Raw genomic sequence first — 21,431 nt, forward strand, 5'->3', positions numbered from 1 at the left:
CCGTGCGACGGCACACTTTAGCGCGCCGCTGTTGGAACTAATGCTCTTATTTCCTGCCTTTTGGGTCATCCTTTATTAAGATTGCGCGGAGGGGACACTCTGTTCTTGTGCAGAGTTGTGGGAGAGTATTTAGCATGCACAGACCCTGTCGCCTCTCGGCTTAAAGCGAGGCTGTGTACCTTTTTTAATGAGGAAAATTATCTTACGGATGAAAAGTTAAACTCATGCGGGGGTTCCCATGGGTAGGGATGCGAGAATTATAGATTCTGATTGTAATCCAAGGGAAAATCCCAGTTTCGTGATTTATTTCGCAACACTGTGAATGTATAAAATCACATTTAGATAGAGGTTTTATTGTATTTAATCCCCAAAATAATGACTTTATTGGTGTTTATTGTCTTTCAAAACAGAAATAATACAAAATAATAAATAGAATAAGAGTAAATTCAAAGTGTTGGACCTTTTAAAAGCAATTTTTGATCTTCTTGTGTCCAAAATCCTCCCATATCGATGACTAAAGGCTTTGTCTTTTGCTGGAAACAAAGCTCAGGTCCCTCTGCCATTGTTTAGCTCATGTAGCCCGTCACAGTTGAGGGGAGCTGCTCTCGTGACGGCATTTCAATCAGAAGAGACATCGACCGGAACGAATAAATATCTTTACTGAAGTGTGCACATCAGATGAGAAAGGTGGGTTGCAGCAGCAGGGAGGGGAGCAGATTTAAAGTTTTGACGGCATGATTGGTTGATTGGCAGAATCTGGTTGGTTCGGCTGAGCTGAAGGAGTAAACGCCCGCAGTCAGCTGATTGAGAAGTGGGGGAGAGAGAGAGAGAATTGTGAATGAACGATGACGACAGTGTTTCTGGTTGAACTCGCGCTGAACTTGTTGTGTAAATCTCTCCTACCTGATCTTTGCATTTTGAGCTGATGCACCAGGTTTGTTTATTCTGCCTGCAGTCTGCCCGTTGTGCCGGTAACTTCCCTCACTGTTTAACAGATGCTTATTGAACAATAGCTTTGCATAATGAACCTGACCAGAGAGTGAGAACAGAAACACCTAATTGGTAACGAAACCACGGCGCTGAAAACAGTTCAACCCACAAGTCAAGAAATTCTTTTAATATTTATCAACTGTTGTCCGTGTCTCAAACTATTTAGGTGCGTGAATTTGGGACAGTTTGGCCTGGAAAGTCCTTTATCAGTCCTTGGAGTTTATGTTTATGTTTGAAGAAAGTGTGGGAACCCTCTTCATAAGCAATAAAATGCACTGTTGCTCAGCTAACTACCCTCGGGAGGTTTGCTGCTCCAGCCCGCTGTGACCCGTGTTATAGTGGCTATATTTAGAAAGCTACACCGGCTCCCTTTGAGCTTTTTAAGAAGTAAATAAAACTTCTGACTCGCCGGCTTCTGCCGCTGTGACTAGATGATGACTCGATCAAAAGGTTTTCATCGGTTGCGAGGCATTTCTTTTCAAATTACACCCGTCGCCGTCTGACGGCGTTAGAACTGGAATAACCCCTCTCTGCTCCTTCCCCATCGCTCGGCTGTCTCTTATTTGTCTGTTGTGATGTCGTCTTATGAAGGCAAACTGTCCCCTTTTTGTTCGCTCAACAGTCGTCTCCCCGTCTTTGTTCCGCACTCAATTTCACTCCCATTCCCTCCACCACCGCCACTCTTCTCCCCCCCCTCTCCCTCCCTCTCCTCCCTCCCTTATCCCCCCAGCAAGTCTATCTTTCCCGCTCTTTGTTGCTGCCGCTCCCTCACTGCCTCTTAGTCTTCTGATGTTTCAATCGATGAATAAATGATTGCTTCTATTTTCACTCCGAGTGCTTGGCCAACACAAGCTGCTTTGCTCCCCAGAAAGAGTTCGAGACAGACAGATATAAAAAAAAAAAAAAAACACAGAGAGAGAAACATGTTTGGCGGAAGGTCTCGCTGCGTACGACGCGGTGAGCTGTCAGTCAGCGGCTGAATATATTTGCATCTTTAAGCAGCGATTGGCGCATCGAGAGACAGAGCAGCGCTCCCTCTGGTCCCCGGTTCCCCCCCAAACCACCACCACCACCAACCCCCCAACACACACCAACACTCACGCGTCCGTGAACCTGACAGTTGCATTTCATTTCATCATTTTGCAAGTCGGCTCCCTTCCTTTTCATATCTGCGCCGATGTCTTGTTTACTCCAGACTAAAATAGGTGCTGGAGGCTAATTGCCTTGTGCATACCTTGCCCTCTAAATGCCACGGCTACTGCAGCAGCACTTCTGGGAGTAGAGGACGGACGCGGGGAGAGGTTTGACCTTGCTCCGGCCAGCTGTAAGGTGCATCATTCCCCCCCAAGGACGGAACCACTTATCAGTGATAGAAAGCTAGTGCGTATGTGCCAACGAGAGGCTTGCAGAAATGTTGCACCGCACTGCAGTTTGCATTGCTGCACAAAATTTGATGCCACAAAGTCAGGATTGTCAATTTTTCCACCCCCCTCGCGCTACATTGCATAATTTACCTCTTGCAACTGGCAATCAGGCTGCCTCTCTACGGCCTCTTTGTACGTTACGTAGCCTTGAAAACTGTCACTGCCACACTATTAAAACTGACACAAACCACCTAATTGATATTCAAGTCGATGTGACTCATTTGTGTGGCTGTCTTGGCGCCTAAGAAGTGAGAGAAGTTGCCTACAAATCCATGAAAAGTTATGTAATGTGTCAGGGGGAAGCGTCGCAAAAATCACAACTACATACACTCGAAAACAGCGAGAGCGATCAGAAATAAACCCAATAGGATGTTTGCCTGGCGACATGAAGCAGAGCGCTGAAGTTGCTTTAAAGGTCCAGTGTGTAGGAGCAGAAATGAAATGTGATATTCATTATTTTATTATTCATAATTATCTTTTAACAGGCGTGTAATCTCCTCAAACCAAGAAAGGTTTGGAACAAGACTTTCTTTCTACAAATATATCTTCCACAAAGTCTGCCATGTTTCTACAGTGGCTCAGAGTGGACAAAACAAACACTGGATCCAGAGAGGGACTTTCTGGGATGTTAGTGGCCTACTGTAGTAGAGGAGGGTGAGAAAAGGGGGTGTTCAATTGGTTGCATGTTGCAGTCTAACCGCTCAATTCTTCGCACTGGACCTTTAATACAGCAATAGTCTTTATAATTATGCATTTTCACAGTGTTAGATTTAATTAGTTTTATGACAAACTGTGACTTTATTGACTTGGAAAAATTATGTTTTAAATTGACAAACAGCAAATGTGTGATTCATGACGCAAATTTAAGCGGGATCAAGCAATTGTTTGTCTCTCTCCGTTCACCAACATACATATTTTTTATGAAATAAGGTCCCATGTAGTGAACTGTGTTTGCGTCAGAGTCAGTGTTTGGTTCTTCATGATATAGTATACGAGAATGGACGAACCAAACACTGACTCTCGAGGGTGCCCTTTTGCATTCTGCACATTTTTCATGGCCACAATAGGGAAGGATGAGATGAGGAGTATTCAGTTGGTTGCAATCTGCAATCCTTCACACTGGACCTTTAACCGGCCGATCATTATCAGCTGCTTCATTCATGCTTCACAATTAGTGGCTTGTTCGTCAGCTGCTTGACTACCAGACTGGTTGACTTAGGGGCTGTCCACACGGACGAAAACGATCTTTTTTTCCTTCGTCTTCCTCGGCATCGTTTCAAGAATATTTGCGTCCATACTGATCCACTGAAAACGACCGAAAACGCTGTAGTTCATATTCCAGGCCTATAGGTGGCGCTTTACATTCACCAAAAACGGAGAAGAAGAGACGGAGCATGCGCATTAAGCTCGCACGCTGTAAACAAACAGACAGTAGACGGAGAAACCGAACACAACAAGTCGAAGATGAAAATGGCGAGTGCAAGGAAACCAGAATCGTTTGTGTGGGCCGTTAATGAGGTCGAACTGCTGCTGCGACTCACACTCAACTACAAGGCGAGTAAGTTGCAAGAAAGGCTCAATATGTTCTGCGGCACGAACACGAGCATGTAGTCCGCCATTGTTGTTGTTGTTGTTATGAGACGTCGCTGGGTTCAGAGGTCAGAGGCAAGAGGTCGAGGGGTGGGGCGATGGCGTCATCGTTTTGGAAAGTATGCGGATTCGCTGTCCAAACGAGAACGGGACGGCTGCGTTTTCGGATTTTTACACTCTTACCGGGCGCTCACACCAAAAGCGACTTGAGCGACCGAGGCAACCAACTGCCATTCATTTTCAATGTACGCTGGCGACGAGGAGCGACCGGAGCGACCGGCGGCGTGAGCGACGCGATTTCAGCGACGCGAGCGACGCGATGCGAGCGACAAAAGTTGACAGACGCTCAACTTTATGCAAATGAGCAGCGGCGCGACCGCGGCAACAGCCAATTGGGGGCTGATCTGGATTCCGAAGGCGGAAAAAGGCGGAAATGCCTGCTGCTTGAAAGACCCGTCCTTCGGTCGCTTTGGTCGCTTCAGTTGCTGCCACACAGACGACTGCAGCGACGCGATGTGAGCGACCAGAGCGACCACAGGCGATTTTATCGCCTTTTGTGTGAGCGCCCAGTTAGACCCGTTTTCAAAAAAGTGCGTTTTCAGGATCCGTGTGGACGGTCGGCCAAAACGACGCAATACATGTTCGTTTTCGCAAAAGAGCATTCTCGTCTGGACGGCCCCTTAACCTGACGGTTGCAACACCTTCCGATATAAACACACATATATAGTTTTGTAGATTTGCATGTATTTATCTGTGTTTATGTTCGTTAAGGGGTAATTGCTTCCACTAATTCTCAGAGTCTGTCTTGTTGAATCTGTCTCAATGCCCAAAAAGTGACCGCTGCGTTTAATTAATTATTCCGATCTGATTGGTTACTTCTTCACTCTAATGAGAGACACACACGTGTGTGCAAACAGCAGCATGTTTTCATGAAGACTCAGACTTTAAACCAGGTGTCTGTGATTTGAATTTAAATGTAGTTTTTCAAGTGCTCAATGGAAACCGAGGTGCAGTTTAATTTCAGTGATTCTCCTGCGACTTCAAAACGTTCCACAGCTTTTGGGTTTCGATTATTCTGAAGAAAAGTACAGTTCTGTTTCTTTTCTGTCGTTTGGAACCAGAAGTTTCAGTCGCGCTCTGTTTAGGTTCCTCTTTTGATTCCTTGCAATCCACCAAATGGTTAAAGTTTCATTGGAGATATAAAAACCTGATTAATCCCTAACTGTCAAGAGAACCAAAGCAGTAATAACATTTCCACAGCCTAGGACCTGCCCCACACTCGAGCAATTACTGTGAGCGCTTTCAAATTTAATGCAAGATGACACATACCGACAGTTTCTCCACCGCTCTCCCGGTTTTTTATTCTGTTCCTTTTACGAAAATGTTCCATTCAGATTCATCACGCTGGCGAAGGAGAGGAGGGAAGGCAAAACAGAAATACAGCCCGAGGTTCGAGGTTTCATTGTAGCTCAGAGCCATCGCTGTGCTAAAACCGTTACAAGCCCAGTGTGGGTTGGAATAACAGCCAATAATAAATCAATAGAATCATAAAGAATAGGACCGAGAGAGAAAAACAACAGCAATAAGGACAATTCATTTTAATTATGCTGCAATAAAAAGGCGAAGTAAAAAGAAGTCAGACGTCCCCTTTGTGATCCTCAGTGCACTGGCTTCATTTACAATTGTGTCCTTGTCAGCAATTCAAACACCTGCTCCGTAACAAAATGTCTCCGCAATTAGCATTTTTTTTTATTTTTTTTTATATGCTGATCTCACAAGAGTGCCGGCAAGAAAACACACACAGCTGTGTGTACCACTTGCAGACATTGCTCCGGATCCAAGCTCAATCTTATTGTGCACGGAATAAATCACAGTTTTGGTTTCCTGCATTATAAATGTACTAGTTTGTTTTGGCAGAAGAAGAAGAAGAAGGAGGAAGATTACTTTATTAAGCATCTTATTTTACACGTGGTCGGGCAGGTTAGAGGCGACTCCAATGGTTTAAAAAAAGAAAAAAAGTTGGATTCTATAGAAGGCTATGAGAAAATGACCCAATTTCTCACTTGATATTCATACATCAGTAAACAGTTTCCTAATGAGTTTATGTTCTCAAACTCTAGTTTCAAGTCTTCTTCAACTCAGCGTGATGTTCATTATGTAAATTATGTTCCTGGTGCACTTGGGGGCGTGGCTACGCTGTGATTGACACCTTCCTGCCACAGTAACCTGTCAGCAAGCTCGGCCTTCCAAATATGGTCTCTGGCTCCGAAACCAAAGACGGCAACGGCCATGAAACTAAAGTCGAGGCTTTAACACTTCAGTCAACAAACCGATGGGTAACTTCACAGTTGGTCTACACTTATATTGTTAAGTTTAGACCACTAGAGCTCTTGGTGAGGATACAGGGAAAGAGATTGTGGTTTGGTTAAAGATTAGAAATGTCAGCATCTTATCTTTAAAGTCAGTGTTAACAACCTTTTGAATATCAAACAAGCCATTAACTGACTTTTTGTCCACATGCAGACACAGTTCAGACAAACTGTTATCAAATACAGACACTTTGGGATCGTAGGTCAGGTCGGACGTCATCCCGAAGCGTCAGTATTTGACGAGTTGGGAAACGAGACTCAAAATTCAAGACGAATTCAACCTTTAATGTTAATTTGGAGCAGTGTTTTGGGCCACATGACAGATATAAATTCAGTATTCAGTCTGCTTTTAGCTCTGTTTTGGTCTCCACCACCTCCTGAGGGAGATTTCTGGATCTTTGGCTGCTAAATGTTGATGTGACTCACCCGTCATTGGCTGTCTATCAGGAAGCATTCTCTTCCCTCCACTATCTGCGTGTCATTATATCCAAAGACAAGTTACTCTAATACTAATCCGGTACAAACAGACACAAGCTTGCAGCTATAATTTGTTCTTTCGCTAGGATTTAATTTAATAGATTGTAATGCCAGTTCTTCCTTCCTACCTGCAAAAACCCGACACTATTTTGCACCGACACCATCGCTGTGTTGTTGCTTTAGCGCTGCCCAAGGCGATTGTGATTGGTTTAAAGAAAAGTCTGCTGTGGAGATACAAAACTAGCTAGTTGCTAACATTTGTTTGCTGTTTGATGCAGGGCAGGTAGTGTACAAATGAGTCATGGGTATGCTTTTTTTTGTTATAATCGCTAAAACAGATGCCTGCTGCAACTGAAAATGACAGACGAGCGCGGCGAGACTAAACCAAAACAGAAAAGGTTGCAGAAAAACCAAAATAATGAGCTGAAAACTACAATTGAGCCGAGGGGAACTGCAGAGCCAAGTGCGAAAATTTGTTCATCATTTGTTCCCCTGTTATTATGAAATATTAATCCTAGCAGTGTTTTCTTTTTACCTTTTGATAGCCATGAAAATGCTAATCCTGCCATAGTTGCCAGGAGCCAAAAATGTGAACTTTTTTACAAATATGTTGAGAATATTTTCCTCATTACGTCTGTAAAATAATAATAAGCAACGCAGCCAAACAGATCTGCTGATGCTGGTTAGTGAATTGAACTTTTCATCATTTTCCAGGAAGGCGATGTTGACAGCGCTCACTTCGGAAAAGTTCTTTTTCAAGCGCAACTAGTCAAAAAGTGCACTCGCCAAGCTCTAAGGTCTGACCTGTGTAAAATTACACTCTGCCAATAAAACTCGACACATGAACAGACGCTCCACATTTACACATCCGGCTTTATGGATCTAATACCTCCAGACGTGGAACAGAGTTTGCTTTGAACCTTTAAACCTCCAACTGCCTGTGGGCTTACTGAGGACTAATGAGCAAAGCCCCTGTTCATATTTTCCACCTTTTACCATACCGCGGTCAGAAAGCCTGTGCGTTCGTGTGTTTACGGGTGCATAATTTGTGTATACGATGTGTTGTGCTCATGTATTCTGCTGTGCAAGTAGCCATAACTGTGCTCCGTCAAGCGTACAGTACACTTACTTTCACACTTAAGTGGCCGCACGCAGCGACGACAGTTGTGCCGCATAGAGCTTTCGCAGCCTCGGACAATACGGGAGGTCTTTTGCCAAGGGTCAGAACCTTATTTGCGCGCGCGCGTGATCGTGTGTGCTTGCACATGCGTGTCTATTAGCGTGTGGGTACGTATTTCTAACAAGCTGTGGTGACAAAATGGATGCCATCTGTGCACACGGGAGATTTCACACTCTTGTTCGTGTTTGAGTCGTGCCAGTATTCTCATCAGGGACACTGGCCAATCATCACAGGGAAGCAAAGAGCAACAAGCTCCAGCCTGTTAGCCAGTCACATGTCCCACACTGATTTTGAATAATATATGGTCCCCCACATGGGGAGAAGTGTTGTTTGTGCTAAGTGCTTGTTGTGGTTAGATTTTTTTACATCCAGCCTGGAGATGTTGTATCGGCTTAACAAAAGGTGTTTTTTCTTCTTTCTTCTGAGGAACTGTCGTGCAAGTGTCAGCGTCTCGTCTAAGTAGATAAGGTGAGTCGTTCAGGCGAGCTCCTCTATGACAAAATCTGTGAGCAGTGACTGAAAGTTTGAGATTAGGATCTTCAGTGACTTTAAATTAGTCTCCGGCGAGGTGTGATCCGGTGGAGTAGCCTGCGAGTGGTGACTCATGGGCTCTGATTCAGTATAGGCATTTCTAATCCCTGCTTCCAGATGATTTGAGGACAGGCTGCGACGGAGCGATGAATTATTCAGCGTCGGCTGTTCACCTGGAACCGAACCAAGGGACGAAATCAAAATGATGTGGGTGACTGAAATTAAAGAGCGAGCGTTGACAAAGAACAATCTCCAATCCTCGCTTGTTGCAGAGGACAACATATTTTTTTAAATCACCACCTGCCTCTGATGGAAGACCTGGAATGGAGACTCCTCACCTGCGGGGAGACCCGTTAGCAGCGCAGTGTTTCGGGTCTGATTTGTGACTGTCCTGCGACACAAGATGTCAATATCACAATTACTTTAATACCGTTAGGGCCCCGCTCACAAGGAGTGCCTAGCTATTGTGAAACACCAGCAATTTGGAAACTAATTCAACGCCGTGTCCGTCCATTTCACTCAGCCGCCGTTGTGCAGGAGTCCTGTCAGTGCAGCCTGATTACTCTGTTACACCTGACACCTCAAGTCTCAGCAGGAGCAGTGAGAACTGCATTAGATGTAACCGGATCAATACCTCCAGGCAATTTTCCCCTTCTGCACCATCAATGGATAATTATGTGCTCAACCTCTCCACCTCAATCACATGTACAGTCTAAAGGTTGCACCACGCACACAAACACCTCACGTTGCACTTTCTCATCCCCCAGTTGGATCTTAATCGCGCTGCTCGCCTCCGTCGCCGACTCCCCGCCGCATTTTTTATCTCCCGCCGCCTCAGCCTCAGTCATCAAGAATGCAAATTGGGAGTGACAGAGCAATCGTGAATTCCATCACCGAGAGACAGAGCGAGGCGGCTCGGCCAAGATCTATGGGAGGGAGTCGGCCGGGTGCGAGCGAGTGAACTCTCTGGCATTCGTTTGTGTGCATGTTTCATGACGGCTGTCATCTATAAATCACTAAAAAGTCAGGGAATAAATCTGAGATTAGCCTCCGAATCACGGCAAGAATCAATCCTTATTCCGACACGACAACCCACAATGCACCATACATCAAGCTGAAATTACATAGATCAGTCGAGGCCGATACTTATCTACTGATGCCTGCACACCAATCGGCATTGACCGATGGATTAATCCTAAACCAATTTCACATTCCAGACTAAATCCCACTGATCCCCATGCATACATCTGTGCAAATGCACATGCATAAATTGGGACGTCCACATGTACTTATGTCTGTGTACATGTGTGCGTGAGTGTGTGTGTGTGTGTGTGTGTGTGTGTGTTTGTGTGTGTGCGTGCTGCCATGCACTCTCCGAACCTCCGAACATCCACATGCTGCTTAACGCAGCCCTATAGAGCAGCTCTCCCCTCCCCCATCTCTGCCCCCAGGTGCACTGAGGCAGAGAGCAGAATGGAGCAGAGCCGTGTGCGGTGACAGTGACATCCATCGCATGCAATGAATAATCAATGAACACCATCTGGTGCATACAACAGGGGAGCACAGCTCCAATCGTTTACTCCAGGATGTCTCTCTCTCTCTCTCTCTCTCTCTCTCTCTCTCTCTCTCTGTCCCACACACTGTCTCTCACTTTCTCTCCCTCCTCGCTCACCTGTTCTCTCGCCCTCCCTTTCCTACTTTTTTTCCCACACATATTACCACTACACAGCCGCCGTCTCGCTTTTTCTCTCATCATCTAGTCTTTTTCTCCATTTACATCTCTGTGCCCTGTACTGCCCCCCCGGCGCACCACCACCACCACCACCACCACCACCACTCCTCAGTGGCCCCTCTGACAGGCTAGTCATGGTATCCCTCATTCTTATTCAGCGGTACAATTCCCAGGCAGCTAATAAGGCGACCTGTTGCCCTTTAAAGGACATCTACTTTTATGATTTATAGTAACTGGATAGCTTATTAGAGAGGATGTAAAAGTGCTCCAATTATTTAATCTAAAGGACACCTGGTTTAGGAAAACTATTTTTTTTTTTACACAGGACTTACAAAGGTCTGACTGCATCGGTTACCTTTTTATCCTCCAACACCCTTTTCTTAATTCTGCTGTTTCTGTTTTACAGCTTTGGATATTAAGCAATTACACTGCTACTACCAGCCCTCAGTGACTGGGCAGATTTGCATATTACATTTGCATCAGATGCTGTCCGACCTCAGACTTATATGCAGCTACTGTGTCTGGAGCAGCTGCCTGCGAGTCTATAACTCCTCTCTGGCTTGGCATTCTATTTAGCCCCCTGTATATCATCCATAACTGCCGGCTTGACTTGCCTTCAGCTCCCACAAACCCTCCAAAGTCATCCATCCCTTCCATTTGGGAGCCTCTATCAAGCTCATAGCTGGGCATGTGCATCCCATAGCTTTAATGCAACGACATGGAGCTTTCCGGGGAAACATATCGTTGAGTTTCATCCCCACGTTGTCAAAAACTGACACAAATCAGCAGTATTTGATGACCCAGGGGATGAGACTTGTACATTTCTCTCCAGAAAATTACATCTTGTTGGTTTTGCACGCACAAATGTGTCTTTAAGAGACTTTAAGCATAAAAGCTCAGAATTTGTCCGCTAAAACTACAGCAACGGCCGAAGAAGTTGGTGTGTTTACTGGGGAAACTACAGGTCACAATCCCCTGTAGCAGCACCACAAATACACAAATAAACAACACATAATCCAGCCTGTAAGCCTGATTCTAACTGTTAACTCAAAAGCCTACTCTGACCAACCAAACAAGGATGTAACAATCAATACCAGAATCCCAGCAGAGAGCATGCAAGTGTCAACCCTTCACGAGTTCGGAGGGCGGTGTCTCTGTTTCTTAAGTTTTCAAAACCAAACAATACAAGCAGTCTTAAGGATCGATTGAACAGTTAACCTACTGTAATGTCAACTACAATAATTAGCATGTTCAGCTAACTAGCTCACTACCTACAGTAGTTAGAGTGTTATTTAAAAGGCAAAGGAGCACAAGTATGGATAGCAGTAGCAGCGAGTATTTTATCTTAGCAGTGGTTTCAAGAAATTCAGTGAGCTAATGTTAGCCACATTTTCTCGTTAGTTGCAGCTGATCAAATCTGTCAGCACAATCAACAACTTGGACCTAGAAGTGACAAACCTGCTTCAATCATCCTCGGTCTGTAATAGAGTTCCATCAGCTTCATAAATTGCGTTAAGACGGCAGTTTGTGAGATATGGCTTCCCGTAATCCGAGGTTGTGGTGAAGCTCAGACCCACTCTTGCATGTAAATGGACTTAAATTGTAAAAATATAGTAAGCTTTGAACAGCAGTTATATGTCCATATTTAGTGCTGCACAGAAGCTATTGCATGGCCTGGCTCAACAGTTTTGATTGGTAAATCTGCCACTGTTATAATTGTGAACCTCATATGAACGCAGAGAGAAAACCTGAAAGCTGTCGAGCAAAGCAGCAGTAATGAAAGGCTGCAGAGGGCACAGTGAGCGGTCAGTTTATTATGTGTTGCCAAACCTCAAATCGCGGCTCGTCCTCACGCTGTGAATGGAGGGTTTTCCACTAAAGTCGGCTGCACACGGTAGAAGAAAAAAAAACTGTGGAGTCTCGGTCAGCTCGCTGGAGTGTGACCGGACTGTCAAGGCCATGCTCCAGAAAATAAAGCATCAAATGTCATTTCTCTCAATTCTATTTAATTCAATATTGTCTCTGAAATGCTGAGTGAGGCCCACAACCGTCTGGAAAGCATCATTTGATCATCCCCCTTTGGTATAAATTCAATAAAGTGTTTCATCATCATTGTGATCATTTTGACCAGCAATGTAAAGTGTGTTATTAATGTGAGATTGACATGATTTTTTATTGGTATTGATTTATTTTCCTCAGTCGTATTTCATCACTTTGTCTTGTGCTGTGAACATACAGCAGCGGGAGCGTTCTAATTAAAGCCTTGAGTGTTCTCTTAGCAAGAGATGCTGGTGAGTGTTTTTTTTTTATTGTCAGGTAGAAGCCCACGATAAACACTCATGTTCATCCTTCGGAAGGTGATAAATCCCCCTTTTTTTGGCTCAAGATTTCATTTCTAGCTCTGACTTTGTTACACAAGGCGTCGTGCCGCAAGGAGGTGCCTAAATTTGTTAAGCCTCTATTCATCCAAGAAAGCAAGAGATAGAAGACCACTTAGGAAAGGAACATATGCATACAAATAAGAAAAAGAGAATTAGGGTTGGCCGGAGGTATCAGACCGGTTGGAATGATCACTCGCCCCAAATTGAAAGATATGCAAAATGTGGGGAGGCAAGTAAAGGCTTCATTAGCCCCGGGGCTGCAGGCGGACCTCTGCCAGCTACAGGAGGGTGCACTGCACTTCTGCAGCAAAAGGCTCAGCGAGTCAGCATGCTCAGGAAAAGGCTTCGCTTTCATCCTGCTGCAGAACAGGTGTAAATTTAATTTTACTTTATGAAAAATATGTTTCTGGCTTGTGAATAAAGAGAGGGGGAGACTCGGGCCAGGCTGAACAACAGCGATCCGTCTTGTAGGCAGTTAAATGTAAATGCATGTAAATTGCCAAGCCTTTTATTTTGAAGTTGAAATAAAACTGCGTTCAGATGCAGCTCCGTCTCCGCCTCAACGTTTCTCACTCGTGAAGGGAAAACCTGTGCGACAGTAGATGCAACAATAAAACTGCGTCGGCACTGACAGAAAGATGGATCTGCTCGTATGTGTTTAAGGTCTGGGAAAGTCTGCGAGCGGCGGATATAAATTCTCGTCGAAGAAGCGGACATTTCCACAGGAACTGTCGCGATAAAAGTGACGTAATTGTCCGGTGTGCAAGTCCGATCACATTTGCTTTCTGGCGAAACATTTTCTTCAGCGCATCTCGGCTGAGACAACAAAACAAGCAACTTTTAATGGAAGCATAACGACCTCAGCCCTCCGCTCCTTCGGAATGAAATTGCTGTTTTCCATACATCCTATTAATTTACACTTTAATGATCCCTCTCTGCATTGTGGTTTAACCCAAATCCCATTTCGGCGGTAAAACGGATTGCGAAATTCTATCAGAAAGTTATTTTTATGCCATTATCCAGGAAATGTTTTCTTCTTCTGCTCTCTTTTCTTTCATGACCCAGGAACGGATGTACCGCGGTGCTGGAAACAACAACAACAACAGCGCTGTTATCTCCCTCGTAGCAGCTTCACGGAAAACATTTTGTTATCCTGTTAGGATGTTTCCTCATGTCATGTCAGCCTGCGACGCTCAAGTCAGTGTCAGCGTGGCTCATTTGCCAAAAAAAGGGAAGACAAGCGTTCACGGTAAATGGTCGGCACAGGCTGTTGAACGGTTAACTTTTCTTTAGGATTTGAAGTTTGGCCTCCAAATTTGGTCTGTAATTTATGCAGTCGATGATGAAGATGTCTAATTTGTTCTATTGAGAGGTGATAAAAAAATAGAGGCGTCTGCGCGATCATCGTTCATTAGTCCCGAAACTAGATGACGCAACAATCATAAATAAAGCGGACGCGCAATTAAAATATGGTACACAGACAATATATTTAATGTTTCGCCTCATCAACTTTATTGATTTTTTCTAAATATCTGCTCGTTCTGATTCTGAAACCAGCAGCAGAGGAAACAACAAGACTGGAGAAGTTGTGGAGGGATCCGGTTAATAGGTTATGTGTTACCTGTTGATTACCTTCTAAGATTCAGCCTTTGACATGTTTTAATTTGTCTATATTTGTGATTATTTTCTGCCTAGAAGTAGTTTTCCAAAGTTGCAACTGATTTCAGTGACTGGAATCACTGTTGGCTTGTGTAAAAGAGGTCAAAATACACAGAAAAAGACTTGTTTTGACAAATACCCCCGTATGTTCGGTCAGGCCCAAAACTCCCTCGCCCACATGCTCACCTGCTTTGCATTCTTTTAATCAGCCCAGCAGTGTATAAATAATATACCGCCCATCTCCACACTCACTGCTGGATCGCCTTTGTTTGTGCTTAGCTTCCAGCGTTTGTTTTCTACCTACCTGACCTTTGCTTGTTCCACAGATTAATGATTCTGCGCCTGAACCGTTACCCGGATCTGTTTGGACTGATTCCCTGGTTGATGCTTGTTTGCCTTTTGAGAAATGTTGAAGGAGGATTTTTTTTTTATCTCAAACCCGATTGTCCGCGCTTGCATTTCATCTGAGCCATTACAGAAAAAGCCTGCGTAATTCGGCGTGTGACTTACAACAAATGAATGGGCTCGCAGCCGCGTTTGAGTGAGCACTACACACGGCAAAGCTGTTCCTTTGTATTTCTGAACAGCAGCTCCGGCGTGCTGGTCTTCTGAGTGCCAGGTACACTCCCTCAGAGACGAGGCTTTGCCTTTAATTAATTTCCTGAACGACTGAGCGCAGTTTAATAGTCATTTCCGAGCTGTCCAGTGGCGATAACGATTAAAGCAGCCGAACGGAAGCGAAAGGCCATTTCTATAAAAACCGTCCTGCGAATTAACCTTGACTCTATCGCTTCTGTGAGCGTTTTGTAAACACCACTACATAAAAAGAGGAGATGCATCGAGGTGACAAGCTCCCGATGAGGTAAGTAACACAAGTGATCAGTTGTTAAAGCGGTAAACAGGATATAAACGTTCACAGCAGAGTGTCGGCGGATGTAAATGTGCGACATTGCTGCAGATGTGGCCGGCTGTAAAAGACGGAGCGTCTCTTTATTGCCGCCGCGGAGCCGTGAACGCCACCCCGTGACCCACTGGGAACCCGCCGTTTGTCAGGCAGAAATCCCAGAAATCACCAGGAGGGACTCGCGTTGCCCCACAATTCACTGGGGCGAGCGACTGAGCTGTGGCTCGGTTGGCCTGCGCCGACCGATCTGGCAGTCGGGCTCCTCGATGGCTGGCTCGTACAAAGCCAGAATATGGCTGGAAGACAGCAGAAGAAAAAAACAGTCCTTTGTGTTCAGTTAATCCCAAACGTCCCATTGGTCTGAAATGATTTTCAGCTTGTGGTTTTTGGCTTGAGATTATGAGGGGAGGATTTCCAGCTCCCTCGCCATCTGATTGCTTACGGTCTTTATGGGATGAAGCGACGCAGACGCCACCAGCTAAACAAACGCTACGTCACAGAGGGGCCTCCAATTACATCCAATATGTCGACTCCGTAACGACATTGTGCTTTTTGTTAGGAACCTTACACAGCTCGAAGAAAACAAAACAAAACCAAAAAAACAGACCTTTTCTTTCCATTCACCCTCAAATGAAGACACATCCGAGCTGCTTTTTCCTCCCTCCCTCTCTGTTGGTGCACTTTTATCCTTGTTTAATTAAGGCGAGTTAAGGGACACCCCCCGCTGCTCGCTGCCACCGCTCTCGACCTCCCTGTATGAAAAGGAGGGGAAGGACAGCAACAGGGTGGTGGGATGCTTTTAATTAGCTGGGTGGCACGGAGAATCAATTATTTTTCTGCCGAAAAAAAAACAAAAAAACTCAAGGTTGAAGCCCCTCTGTCTTTCTGTACCTGGGGCTCTTCTTTGAAAGCGACAATGTTAAGTGAAGCGAAGCAGCTAGTGCCACCAACTGCGGTGCCGTGGCGAACAAGCCGGATCCACAGACGTGTTTGTAATTTCAAAAAGAAAAAAAAGGACAGACATGCACCTCAAAGCAACCATAAAACTTGCTACTTGTTTGACTTGATGTCCTCCATGTTTGTCCCCGGTGAGTGCATTCTCTTTTCCTAGTCTCGGAGAGGAAACAAGACCGTATCACCCATGCAATTCTAACTCTGCATGCTAGTGGTGATGGCCATTGGCTCGTAGACGTCTTCTTGTCTTTGTTCAGTCCACTCCTCTTTGGATAAAGACAGTTGGTGGCACAGTTTCAACTTGTCACAGAGTCCTGAACAGCACAATTCCATGGTGGCTCTCCTGCCATCTACCAGGTGTGTCGCATCAGCGGCTGAGGCAAGACCAAGACTTTCAGGGTTTTATGACCAAAGTCCAGACCAACCTCAGGCAGGGGCGGTTCTAGAGGGGGGGCCAACAGGGGCCAGTGCCCCCGTAACTCTGAGTCTGGACCCCCCTGTGGCCCCCCTGACAGGGAGTCTGCATTAATAATACAATGACAGATTTCTTGCAATGATTTTGTTCTGAAGGGAAAGGCAGAAATAAAGTGTCTCAGCAGTTTATTACCCAATCAAAATTGTTGAAATTGTAAACACTGCTTTGTCTGAATGAGGGATTTATCCTTTTTTTCCGGGTTGTTTGTGCCCCCTAACAAAAAAGCCGGCCCCAACCTGGCCCCCCTATTAAAACTGGTCTAGAACCGCCACTGACCTCAGGTGCTCCTAAAATTGGTCTGAAGGATCCACATCCATATAAAAACACCCGCGGTTGACAAATATTCCTCTCCACTCAATTCTTTCATTGCCAAGTGTACCATGATAAATGTCTCGATCAATTTATCATGGAAATGCGTTGCAGGGATGAATTTTACTTTGTTTTTTTCTATGAGCAGTTGAAAATAACTGTCTTAATTCAACACTTGGTCAACAAAAGTTTATTTGTGCAAGCATCAGGTTTTCTGGGTTTTTCTGGCCAATAGAAGTCATTATTAAGTTTGAATCAGACGATTCAGTGATATCTCCAAAGTTGTTTTTTGATGTTGAAATAAATTCCTCTTTGTCCGAGGCTGAGAAAAAATGTGTTCGACTCCGTGGCCTTGAGAAGAAGGCCGATGAAGAGCACACCGACTCCACCTCCTTCGCGCTGGACTAAATCCTTTGTGCCACGCTCGCGTCACGCAGGACAACAAGTCCTTCAGATAAAATAAAAGATGCATTGTTTACGCCACGTAGAAGACTTTTCAGATCTCCCGTCTGTGTCAGCAGGATAGAGTCACATTTCAAAATATGCCTTTCAAAGCCGTTACAGAGCTTTGCTGCAAAAATAAAACCATTTTCTGATCTCGCACAGCTACTGTTGAGGTTTACAAGAATGACTTGTTTCAAATCGTGGAGCAGTCACAGTCATGGTTAATAGAACACAAGGTTAACTGAAGAAAGTTAAGAGACCACTGTACAGATGAATAGTTTTTTTTTTTTTTTACTTTTACTTGAGCACATTTATTTGGAATGGCTTTAAGATTTGAGATAAAGAGGATGAGGGTCGTGTTTGAGGGGGTTTTGAAAGGGGGTTGAGTGGAACTGAGACGCAGGGTGGGGAGCAGATCTTGAAGAAGGCAAGGCTTCATCATTACCCTGTGGTTCCCTTTCACAGAGCGGGAGGAACATTTCCGAGACAGAAGCACACACAGACATCTTTAATGGTGGGAGGAAACAGGAGCATGAAAGAACATGTGAACTCTGTGGATTTGGGTTCAAATCTGGGATTTTCTCAGCTGTGAGGCAGCGCTCTTCCCCCCCCCCCCCCGAACAGGGTTCAGAGGGGGGGGAGAACTTGAGAATCCCTCCGGATTGATTGCAGTGGATTCAGATCACCTGTGTGGAGACCGGCTCCCTAATTAATGAGTGACAGCAGCTCGGGACATTCCCCTCCCAGCCAATCAGGGTGTGACGACGCCCTTTTGTGAAAGGCTTAAGAGAGGTGGGGGGGACGGCACCCCAGGTCGGACTGATCCTCATTCTGATTCCGTCCTCGGCACTCTGCAGCCCTCATCCACACGGACTGTCAGCCAGGAACTCTGCTCCGTTCAGGCCCTGTTGAGATTTCTCTCCTTGTTATTTTTAGTTGAGGGGAGTTCTGAGCATCAAAAGTCACCATTCTACTGGGTCACCTGCAGCAGGGCAGTGCTGGTTGCAGTGTTGAATAGCCTGGCGCCTGCAGGTTTGCTTCTGTTGTTTATACCTTCAGCTCTTCCTATTTCATTTCATTGGGGAGTTGAGAGGTGGTCAAATAAGTATATTTCAGTTTTGTTATTTCCTAAAGATGCATTTTCTCACTATTTTTGAAGTATTACGACACTGGCATTCCTCTAAATATATGTATTTCTTGTTTATATTTTTGTGGCTTGGGGCTGTTTTTGTGGTATTATCCTTCCAGTACCGCCACATGTGTCAGTGATTGGATCAGTGAGGCACATATTTACCCACTATTCTGTCCCAAACCCCAGTATAGTCCAAAAAATGTTCCATTGGAACCAGAGTGCATTTGCCTTTTCTTTCCCCTTCAGCGACTGCTGGCTCTGTCCATGGTGCTGAATCTTGCCGTTACACCAGAAAACATACCCTAACCCAACTTGACACATGAGATGAAGATCAGAAAAAGAAATCCAGTGAGAAACAGTATTTTTGGCCCTCTCAGCAGTCGGCTTTTGTTTTGGGGATAACAGGCTGTCGGACAAATGGCCTTTCAGTCCAATTGGATTAATGGGCCTTTCTGAACAAGGGGCAGCGAGGTTCCCCCCCACCGCACTTGTTTTGTTTGCTTCTTCGGGCAGTCACATACAGTATGTTGTACAGCGGAGGAATGTTGTGACATTAAGAAAACACCAAGCGCCCTTTAGGTACAGTTTGGTGCCACTGAAGATGATGCACAGATACTCACAGGTACTGTGGTGGAAATACTGAAAACTCACAACCTGCAGTGCTTAAAAGGAATCGGATTATCTAGCACAGAGGTTCCTAACCACCGAGCCGTGGTACAGGGTCTCGGGCCAGGAAAGCCCAACAGGAACTAGAGGGGCTGATGTAATTGTGTCTTATTTACTTTCCTGGAAATGCCAGCTGATTTATTACATATTAGAAGGCAAGTTATTTCCATTAAACAGTAAAATGTTCTGGAAACTGAGCCCATTTCTGTAAATGTCTAAGTATGAGAATGAATACTTTTTATCTGTTACGCCATGTGAGGGTCAAAGACAAGTTGTTTTGGGTTTTTTTGTTGTCTTTTGGTCTTTTTTGTAGTGGGACTGTGGGGAAAAAGGCCCACAGACAGTGAAGATAGAAGCTAAAGTGAACTTTAAAATGTGACGAAAGCGACAAAACAAAAAAACATTTTCATGGTAACTGGGGATGCAAATGCTCCAACGCGGCCCGTCAGGAAAATGTAGGCACGTATCTGCTCCGTGTTGGGAACCCCCCCTAATCTAACCAAATCAACAACACTCCCATACATTCATGCATGTAATGATGAATGAAATATCAACAGTTTTATGTACAAGTACGTTTTGTATCCTCTTCTACAGATGTCAGTCAAAACAACATAGTTCCTCAGAATATAAAATCTAAGGATTCAGCTGTACAGAAGCCTCAAATTCAAACTGTGCGATTATTTTGAAGATCAGATTTTTGCCCTTTTTTTTTATTTCCAAATCCTTCTCCACAACAGTCGAAAGATGAGCACGAGTGAGCGTGAAGATCTGCAGACTGAGGTGTGAAAACCGAGACAACTCACAGGAGGACTCGCACAGGAAATGAGCTGACTGGGATGTGCTCGAACGTTTGGCTGCTTCTCGATTAGCTCCCACTTTCCACAAATGCTATGCTGCAAATTTAATTCCAGAAGAGCGATGGGTTTAGATTTTCATGGGCATCAGACCGCGGGTAGATTTTTTATTTTTTTTTTTAGCTCTGTATTTTCCCTTCTTTCATCCCAGCACCTGGAATCAGTGATCTACAGTACATTTTCCCTTCCTTTTACGCTCTATTCGAGACCCGGGGAACTGGCCTTATCTCAAAGAAAAAAAGCACATTAATGTGCAACATAGCTTGAAGGCAGTGTTTCCACCGAAACCTCAGACGACCCTGGGCAGGAAATTGGCAGCACCTTTTTATGGCCTCATCTAGATCAGGCTCTAATCCAAATGCAACACACTCAGAGGAGTCTCAACAGCACGTCAGAAAGCAGCCGCCGCGTTTAATTGAAACAGGTTTCTTCCACAAGTCAAGATAAAGCAACTCACGTCCACTTTACCTGCAGAAACTGTTTTAAAAAAGACAACTTTTACTAAACACAGGTGCTCGCTGTGCGACTTTGTTGGCTCCTCAGACCCTCATGCATTATTCTTGTAGTATCTGTTTTTCCTCTTGGCTCCAGTCAAAGGCTAACAAAGCAGAATGAGCACGAAAGCTGTTTTTTTTTTTTCCCACTACAATCGGGCTTATGCAAAGCAGAACGATCATAAATTCTTCTTTTTGCCTCATTTCTTGTTCATTTCGTCCTCCCTTTTTATCAGCAACAAGGAAATCCTGGATTCTACATTTCATCTTCCCATTAATAGACGCCAGCGCTTCTATAGTATGCAAATCCACAACAAAGAGCTTTGGATAATCTAAATTGCCCATTTATTATGAGATTTCTCACACGATAGCAATGGGATGAAATGTTCCAGTTGTGAAGCAGAGCAGCAGATGCAAAAAAAAAAAAAAAAAGTTTAATTTTCCGGGCCGTGTCTGCCCTTCTTATTAAAGCAAGTGTTTCTTTTTCAGCAACAAATGATCTTCAGACAGACAGAAATCAAGCCTCTCTGGTATTTTTGACTCTCTGCGGAGTGATATCGCTGTCAGCTGCGGCAACCGGGAGTATGTGGATCTCTGAATCAGGGGCCTGGAACGACATGATGATGTATACACAAAGCAGCTGACAAACAAAGAGCGATGGCGAGACAAGGTCATGTTTTCTGTCCGGAAATAGGACATCTCTGTCTCTTTGCACAGAGAGAGAAAAAAACCCAATCCTGGAAATGGTTTCGGGTTGTACTGATTGTCTGTCTCATCTGGGAGACCGCGGCTCGGAGCAGAGCGGCGCTGTGCACTCTATTTTACTGTGATATTAATCAAAGATGGGGGGTGGGGGTAATAAATGT

The sequence above is a fragment of the Sparus aurata genome, chromosome 12 (assembly GCF_900880675.1).
Source record: "Sparus aurata chromosome 12, fSpaAur1.1, whole genome shotgun sequence".
NCBI classification, from domain to species: domain Eukaryota; kingdom Metazoa; phylum Chordata; class Actinopteri; order Spariformes; family Sparidae; genus Sparus; species Sparus aurata.